The sequence below is a fragment of the Plectropomus leopardus genome, chromosome 6 (assembly GCF_008729295.1).
Source record: "Plectropomus leopardus isolate mb chromosome 6, YSFRI_Pleo_2.0, whole genome shotgun sequence".
Classification (NCBI taxonomy): domain Eukaryota; kingdom Metazoa; phylum Chordata; class Actinopteri; order Perciformes; family Serranidae; genus Plectropomus; species Plectropomus leopardus.
In genome coordinates this window covers 248,115-257,850 of record NC_056468.1, presented here as the reverse complement: position 1 = coordinate 257,850, position 9,736 = coordinate 248,115, and the positions used below count along the sequence as shown (strand labels likewise).

Below are 9,736 nucleotides of genomic sequence, written 5' to 3'. Positions count from 1 at the left end.
AATCAGAAGGTCAGTGGTTTGATACCCCGGGCAACATGTTGAAGTATCTTTGGGCAAGATACTGAACCCAAAATTGCTCCCGATGCTGCGTCATCGGAGTGTGCATGCGTATGAATGGTTACTACCTAGTAGGTGGCACCATGTACGGTAGCCTCTGCCACCACTGTGTGAATGTATGTGTAAATGGGTTAATGTGACATGTCCTTTGAGCAGTTGAAAAGACTAGAAAAGCGCTATACAAGTACAGTCCATTTACCATTTAGCTGTGGTGAATCATAGTATTGGACCTCCATTGATGCTGAGAGTTGACTTAACAAACTCTGATCAGCTGTTCTTACGGTGGCCAACAAGGGCAAATACGCTGCATAAACAGAAAAGAGTTACATATAAAGAAATGCGCTGCATAAACGAGTTACATATACAGAAACGCGCTGCAAATGAAGCAAAACAAATGCAAAAGGAAAATGCTTCAAACACAAAAAACGCGCTGCATATATGAAAACAAATGCAGAGGGAAAGCGCTACAAATACAGAAACGTGCTGCATATACAAAAACAAATGCAAAAGCAAAACATTGCAAAAAGCAAACAGCATTTCTACTTACCCAACGGATAATAAACAGACTTGCAATAGATGCAAAAGATTGTAAATAACTGTCATGGCTGGTTACTGGACCCAAATGCAAGACACGAACAGGTCTCGAGGCTTCATTAACAAAAGCAGGATAAATCACAGTCCCAACAATGTCCAAAAGGGTGAATGTCCACTTCGGTGATCCACCAAGCTGACCCCCGGAACGAGTCAAACCGATGACGAGGTTCGGGCAGGGAACCCACCAGGAGAGCAGAGCAGGTGAGTCGAGGAGACCAGCCGATCTCACCCCAGTGATGGCGGGTCTCTCAGAAGAGCAGGCTCGCTGAGTGCCTCCTCCTCTCGAGGAACAGGGATGAGGAAAGCGCAGATCAAACTCAGAGTCAGGATACAGAAGGCAGGTCGGATCACCGGGACAGAGACAGAGCGGGTTGGTCAGGGACGCTGATGAGGGTGCAGCCAGGCAGAGGGAGAGAGAGAGGGAGACACCGCAGGTGGAGGAAATCAACATGATTAGGAGAGAAGTGAGTGAGGTGAAGCAGCAGTGGAGCAGACGTGACAATAACAAATGAAATACAATCATGGCAAAAAGGAAAGAGAAAGAGAGAGGGGAGGAGAGGGGAAGAAACAGATGCATGTATTACAATAACGATAGGTGTGAAATTATTAATTGCACTCTATGATGATGTTGAGGGTGATGACAAGAGTCTCATGCGTATTTTGATAGGGAGGTGTCCAAAGGCAAGATCACAGCATCGGCGCAACCAGGACCAGACCACGATCAGGGCGAGCGGGGGGGTACAGTATCAGTACAGCCGCAGCACGAGCACAACCAAAGGCAGGGTCACAGCATCAGCACAGCTATCACCACGGTCAGGCACAGCCAAGGATACGGCCGGGATCCGGGAAAACTAGGAAACAAGGGAGCAGGAATGCACCTGAGAGGCAACGGGATTAGCGTAGTGCAGTTCAACAGACCCAGGCTCCATAATCACGAGCCCCAGGTAGTGAAGGTACCACATGGCTATCACAGATGTAAGGCTAAGCTAAACTACTGTGGCTAAGCTAAGCTTGCAAAAGGCAATGCAGTAAACAGACATGCATGATTTTCCGATGCCGGCATTGAGAGAAGGAAAAGGAGCTCAGCGTATCATAGGAAGTCCCCCGGTAGGTTAAACCTATGTCAGCCTAACTATGGGCTGGTCCAGGCAACCTGAGCCAGCCCTAATTATAACCTTTATCAAAGAGGAAGGTCTTAAGTCAACCCTTAAAAGTTTAAGCGGTGTCTGCCTCCCGGACCGAAACTGGAAGATGGTTCCATAGGAGAGGAGCGTGGTAGCTGAAGGCTCTGGTTCCTATCTTACTTGACCTGGAGTCTGGAGCCTGATCATTTAGAGCTTTGTAAGTAAGGAGGAGGATTTTACATTCAATCCTGGATTTCACAGGGAGCCAGTGCAAAGAAGCTACAACAGGAGAAATATGATCCCTTTTCTTGCTTCCCGTTAGAACATGAGTAGCGGCGTTCTGCACCAGTTGGAGAGACCTAAGAGATTTGTTGGGGCAACCAAATAATAGGGAGTTACAGTAATCCAGCCTAGAGATGACAACTGCATGTAGTAATTGTTCAGCATCTGTTTGGGACAGGATATGTCTAATTTTTGCGATGTTACGCAAGTTAAAGAAAGCCGTCCTTGAAGTTTGTTTTATATGGGAGGCAAAAGATAAATCTTGATCAAATAAAACTCAGAGGTTCCTTACAGTTGTGCTAGAGGCCAAGGTAATGCCATCTAGAGAAATTACATTGTTGAAAAAGAAGCTTCTGAGGTGTTTGGGGCCAAGAACAATAACTTCAGTTTTGTCTGAATTCAACATCAGGAAATTACAGCTCATCCAGGCTTTTACATCCTTAAGACATGTTTGAAGTCTAGATAGCTGATCAGTTTCATTTGGTTTCAAAGATAGATATAATTGTGTATCGTCAGCATAACAATGGAAATTTATAGTGTTTTCTAATCATGTTGTCTAGAGGAAGCATATATAAAGTAAAAAGGATTGGTCCAAGCACAGAACCCTGTGGCACTCCGAAGCAGACCTTAGTATGTGCGGAGGGTTGATCGTTGATGTGAACAAATTGGGAACAATCTGATAAGTATGACTTAAACCAGGCTAGTGCCATTCCTTTAAGGCCAAGTAAGTTTTTCAGTCTGTGCTGTAAGATTTGATGGTCAATGGTGTCAAATGCACCACTGAGATCTAATAGGATTAAAACAGAGACCAGACCTGTAACAGAAGCAATCAATAAGTCATCATTAATTTTTGCAAGTGCCGTCTCTGTACTATGATGAACTCTGAAGCCTGACTGAAAGTCCTTGAATAAACTATTATCCTCGGAGGAAGTCACAGAGTTGATGAGCAACCACTCTCTCAAGGATTTTAGGAGATTAGATATCGGTCTATAGTTATCTAAAATCTCAGGATCGAGAGTGGGCTTCTTTAGGAGAGGTTTAATGACAGCTACTTTAAAGGACTGTGGTACATAGCCTGTTAATAAGGATGCATTAATTATATCTAAAAAAGAGTTGTCTAATAAGGGCAAAACTTCCTTAAGTAGCTTAGTTGGGATGGGGTCTAGTAGGCATGTTGATGGCTTAGATGCAGAAATCAAAGTGTAGAGTCAATGAAGGTCAATGGGGGAGAAACAGTCCAAATAAATTGCAGGCCTTGCTGCCATATCCAGGCTATCTGTGTCCGGGGTCAGGTCAGGTAAGGGCAAGAGGTGATGGATTTTATCTCGAATAGTAATAATTTTATATTAAAGAAAGTCATAAAGTCGTGACTGCTAAAGAGCAGAAGGAACACAAGGCTCTATGGAGCTGTGACTCTGAGTCAGCCTGGCTACAGTGTTGAAAAGAAACCTGGGATTGTTTTTGTTTTCCTCAATTACTGATGAGTAATAGTTTGCCCTGGCATGGCGGAGGGCCTTCTTATACACTTTAAGACTCTCCAGCCAGACTAAACAGGACTCTTTCAGGTTGGTTGAATGCCAAAATTTGAACGTCTTTCAAATTTGCGCGATGTTTGTTTCAATTGAAGATCTGGAGGTTTAACCATGGAGCTAATTTTCTTTGTTTCATTATTTTCTTCTTGAAGGGTGCAACAGAGTTGAGAGCTGATCGTAGTTAGCCAGTAGCATTATCAACGAGACAGTCAATTTGAGAATGACTTAAGTTAGTAAGAGTATTCTCAGTCGCTGTAAGACATGGTAATGATGTCAATGTAGAAGGAATCAGTTTCTTAAATTTAGCCACTGCTGAATCAGATAGACATCTAGAATAGTAACTCTTACTGAGAGGCTTGATGTCGAGTAATAAAAAATTGAAAGTTCTGACAGAGCAGAAATCTCAGGAAAGAGTAATAAATCGTCAATATCAATGCCGTATGCAAGGACAAGATCGAGGGTGTGATTGTAGCGATGGGTGGGTTTATGTACACACTGACTGAAGCCAATTAAGGCTATCACTATTAATATGTGAATGTTAAAATCCCCTTACAATAATAATTTTGTCTGATTTAAGCACTAAACTTGATATAAGCTCATAGAATTCAGATAGACATTCAGAGTATGGGCCGGGGGCGCGGCACACTATAACAAATAGAATTGGCTGTTTTCCAGGATGGGTGAGAAAGACTAAGAAAAAGGCTTTCAAATGAACTATAGTTTATCTTAGCCTTAGTGTGAATTGCTAGCTTGAATCAAAAATAGTAGCGACTCCCGTCCTCGGCCAGTGTCCCGCGCAACGTGACTATTTATTTGACCAGGAGGAGTGGATTCATTCAGGTTGATAGGAATCTAACATTCAAGAGTCCGCATTTAATTCTCCTGTTATGGTGCTGTTTGACAGGAGATGTATTAATTTTTATGAGATTTTCTTGTACAACTCCCCTTTTGTTTATTTTAGCATTAAACAAATGAAGTGGTTGGGGGACAGACACCGTTTTTATAACATTTACATTATTGGTGTGTGACTGTGTTAGAAGCTCAGAGAAGCGTGTAAGACTGCCACTCTGCACCCTGGTCCCAACTCTGGGATGTCATGGCTTTAGGCCTCTAATAAACTCGGCCAGATTCCTAGAGAGGAGAGCAGCTCCATCCAAAGTGGGATGGATGCAGTATCTCCAGATAAGACCAGGTTTCCCCCAAAAGGAGTGCTAATTATTAACGAAGCCCACATCATTTGCTGGACACCACCACGACAACCAGCAGTTGAGTGATGACATGCGGCTAAACATGTCATCTGTGGTCACATTGGGGAGGGGTCCAGAGAAGATCATGGTGTCCTACATCGTCTTTGCGTATTCACACACTGACTCTATGTTAATTTTAGTGACCTCCGATTGGCGTAACTGGGTGTCATTACCGCCGACGTAAATAACCATCTTACTGTATTTACGTTTAGCTTAAGATAGCAGCTTCAAATTTGACTCGACATCGCCCGCTCTGGCCCCAGGGATACATTTGACTATGGCCGCTGGTGTCACTAACTTCACATTTCGCAAAATAGAGCTACCTATGACCAGGGTTGTGTCCTCAGCCGGTGTGTCGCTGAGCAGGGAGTACTTATTTGAAATGTGAAGGGGGGGTGGGAGGTGTACCGTGGACTTCGGCTTACTATGCTTCGCTTTGACAGTCACCCAGCCTCCCGGCTGCTCGGGGGCTGCCGGGGGACGGCTAGCAGGGGCTATGCTATGTCGATCCGCACCGGCTACAGGGGGCTTACTAACTATCGCAGCTAAAGAGGTATTTTCTATGGTGTGGAGCCGTGCTTCCAGATCGCTAAGCCTCACCTCCAGCGCAGCAAATAAACTACACTTGTTACAGGTACCACTATCACTAAAGGAGGCAGAGGAGTACCTAAACATCTGACACACTGAGCAGGAGAAAGCAGTAGAAGAGGGAGAAGAGCAGGGAGACGCCAACGCTAACCAAAGCTAATGCTAAAGTAGCTAATGGGCTAACAGTGAGTGAGCAGCTGTGTCATTAAACAGAATACAAAAACCGCTGAAAGGAGAAGACAGCTGTGAGTGATTAAGTAAAACTTATGTGAGTATTCAGTCACAGACAAATAAAAAGCCGTCGAAGTAAGGAGCAAGTTAGAAGATTAGCTGGGAATTGCTTGTAGGAGCAGCACAGAAACGCTACCAGAGGCACAGACAAAGATGCATTGGAAGTGAGGTATCGCTTATCCGCAGTATGTCAGCACGTAGAGCCACGTCAACTTTAAAACTGTTCGGTGGCATCATCCAGCTGACGGCATGCACTGCTCATGATATTGTGCAGGCAATCACACAGTCTTACTCCAAGCATGGACTGGACTTGCATAGAATCAATCAATCAGATTTATTTATAAAGCACTTTTAAAACAACCAGAGTCGACCAAGGTGCTGTACAAAGACAATAAAAATAAAAATAATAAAAATAATAAAGGACAATAAAATAATAGAACTAAAAACAGCATAAACAATAAAACATAATTAATAAATAGTCTAAAAGTGTATTGCCCGTCGTATCTATGCACATGTGAAGCAACAACCCTACGTGATGTTAAAAGCTAAAGAAAACAGATGGGTTTTAAGAAGGGTTTTAAAATCAGACAGTGAGGAGGCCTGTCTAATGTGCAGCGGCAGCTCATTCCAAAGTTTTGGAGCCGCAACAGAAAACGCTCGATCCCCTCTGAGCTTCAGCCTTGTCTTGGGCACCCTCAGGAGCAGCTGGTCAGCTGACCTGAGAGACCGGCTGGGTGTATAGGGGTGCAGAAGCTCAGAGAGGTATGGTGGGGCAAGACCATTTAAAGATTTAAAAACAAATAAAAGAATCTTAAAATGAATTCTAAAATGGATGGGCAGCCAGTGAGTGAAGCTAAAATCGGTGAAATGTGATCAAACTTTCTTGTGCCTGTTAAAAGACGTGCAACGGCATTCTGCACCAACTGGAGACGAGCAATGGAGGACCCACTAACCCCCAAATACAGAGCGTTGCAGTAATCCAGTCTATTAGTTACAAAGGCATGGACCACTGTTTCAAAGTGCTGTCTGTGAACAAATGGTTTTATTTTAGCCAGCTGCCTTAACTGGAAGAAACTTGTGTCGGCTGTCAAATTTAAGATCTGCGTCCACTATAATCCCCAGATCATTAACGATGGGTTTGGCGTATTGTGCCAAGGGACCTAGATCAATTGGGGGGGTCACAAAAGTGCCACCAAAGACCAACACTTCAGTTTTTCTCTCATTAAAACTCAGAAAATTTAGAGCCATCCAGGCCTTGAGGTCATCCAGGCAATTTAAAAGAGGCTGAAGAGAGAATGAATCAGCCTTTTTGAGGGGGAAATAGATCTGACTGTCGTCAGCATAACAATGGAAAGCAACACCATGCTTTCTGAGGATGGAGCCAAGTGGGAGGAGGTATAAAGAAAATAAGAGAGGGGCCAGGACCGAACCCTGTGGGACCCCACATGAGAGAGGAGCAGTGGAGGACACAGAGTCACCAAGACTAACACAGAATGTCCGATGGGACAGGTAGGACCTGAACCATTCCAGAGCCGTGCCACTGATTCCCACCCACTGCTCCAGACGAGCAATCAGTATGTCATGGTCCACTGTATCGAATGCTGCAGTTAGATCAAAGAGCACCAGGATAACGCAGTGACCAGAGTCAGTAGCTAAGAAAATGTCATTAAAAACTTCGACTCTGTGCTATGCAGACTTTTAAAACCAGATTGGAAGATCTCAAGAACATTATGTTCACTTAAAAAGTCCATGAGCTGAGAGTAGACGATCTTCTCTAAGATTTTGGTGAGGAAGGACAATTTAGAAATGGGCCTAAAATTACCCATAACAGCAGGATCCAGTCCAGGTTTTTTAATCAGGGGTTGCACAAAAGCGTGTTTAAAATTTACAGGGACCACTCCAGAGGACAGACTGCTGTTAATGATGCTGTGTAAATGTGGACCGACAGTGGGGAACACCTCCTTATATAAACGAGGAGGAACAAGGTCACTGGGTGAGCCTGAAGGCTTTAAATGATCCACAGTCTCCTGCACGATAGACAAAGACACAGGCTCAAATGAGTCAAAAACAGCAGAACAGGGGACCAACACTGAAGGGTCATAATCAGGAGGTGAAATAAGTGCTCTGGTAGAAGTGACTTTAGCAATGAATGGTTATGCTGACCTCCGATGACACCTCAGTAATGCTAGGAAAGCACAACAGAATTGCAGCTTAATTAAAATGGCAAATACCACACCTAATGGAACAACATTGCGTGGCCCATAGAGAGGACTTGGGCACTGACGATGCATGGAAAGATGTGCCTTTGATGCGAGATGTGGAAACTTCTTATAACTGTATATTCCACTTTCTCACGGTCCACTGTAAAGAGGGGCAAAATGGAGTGACCGTGTCAAAGAGGTGATGAGGACCTCATCAGCTGATGACAGAAATACCGGTGAGATTACTCTTTTTATTCGTAAACTGTGTGATCACTTGGATGCTCATTTTCCAGAGGATGAATTAAAGGAGTGGTCTGCATTTGACATCGAAACATTATGAGCTCAGACATCAGTTTTGAGTATGGATCAACAGACATTGCTACATTAGCAAAAAAGTATGAGGCCATTCTCCACCACCCGCATTCGGTGGAGGCCATTAACAGTGAACATGCTAAATTCAAGTACATAATAAAGCAAAAACTTAAACTAGGGTCAATCAGCACATTCTCAGACATGGTGGCTGCAGCACTCAGATGTGAGTAGCTAAAGGAGATCTCACAGCTTGTGGATATTTGTGCTACATTTCAAGCAACCAGTGCAGATTGTGAAAGAGGCTTCAGTTTGATGAATCATATCAAAACAGCATCCACGGTATTTCATTCGGACTTCCGGGTGAACATGGCGTGCTAGAAGACGTGTTTTCGCTGAGCTGCCACTCCAACTAACACTTGCTACACTGTAATAAGTGCTACTGCCTGTACTACCTCCAGGCGACCACACTATATGGTATTTTACATCCCAATCTGAGACTTTTTCTGCCTGTGAACGGAGAACGATGTCAAAACAAACGAAACTTCAAACAAAAAAGACGGCGACTACAACAGCTAATGCTAGCCAAACAGACGCACAGCTAATGGATGACTCGCCTCTTCGGGCTCAAGCTCCGGGAGACACTGAGGCACTGATTTTGAAAGTGTCTGAGCGTTTTAGCGCAGCGATGGAGGAAAAGCTGTCTAAATTCTCGGAGACTTTTGATAAAGTTTCCACTACGCTGGAACACCACTCGACACGCATTACAGCCACGGAGCAGAGAGTGTCCGACGTGGAAGATGAAGTCTCGGTGATGGCGAAGAGGCTAACTGAAGCAGAAAAGAAAATCAGTCTGTTGACCAGTTGCGTAGACAATTTGGAAAATAGAAGTAGACGGGACAACATCCGGATTATAAACCTGAAAGAAGGCGCAGAGGGGACAAATCCTATCCAATTTTTCGAGACATGGCTGCCCTCGCTCCTCGGCCTGGATAAAAGACCTAGTGCCATAGCGTACATCAAGATGGATCGTGCACACCGGAGCCTTGGCCCGCAAGGTCCGCGTCCTCGCCCAGTGATAATCAAGGTCCACAACTCCACCGACAAACAGCGGATCATGGCAGCGGTAAAAGCATCACCAGAGCTGGAGCATGACGGGGAACGCATTTTTATTCACCAGGATTTATCTTCAGCCGTGCGTGAAAAGAGACGAGGTTTCAACGATACATGCCGTGCTCTCATCGGGAAAGGCATACGCTTTAATATGCGCTTTCCTGCCACGCTCACCTTGAGTAATTGCTCTCTATGATGATGTTGATAGAGATGATAACAGTCTCATGCATATGTGAAAGGGAGTTTTCCAAAGGCAAGATCACAGCATCGGCGCAACCAGGACCAGACCACGATCAGGGTGAGCGGGGGGCACAGAATCAGTACAGCCACAGCACGAGCACAACCAAAGGCAGGGTCACAGCATCAGCACAGCTATCACCACGGTCAGGCACAGTCAAGGTTACGGCCAGGATCCAGGGAAACTAGGAAACAAGGGAGCAGGAACGCTCCGAGAGGCA

General features: G+C 44.6%; 1 pseudogene; it reads right to left on the bottom strand.

Annotated features, from left to right (window-relative positions):
* Positions 1–1,830: 1,830 nt before the first annotated feature.
* LOC121944071 lies at positions 1,831–8,371 on the bottom strand (annotated as a pseudogene).
* Between the last annotated feature and the right edge of the window lie 1,365 nt (positions 8,372–9,736).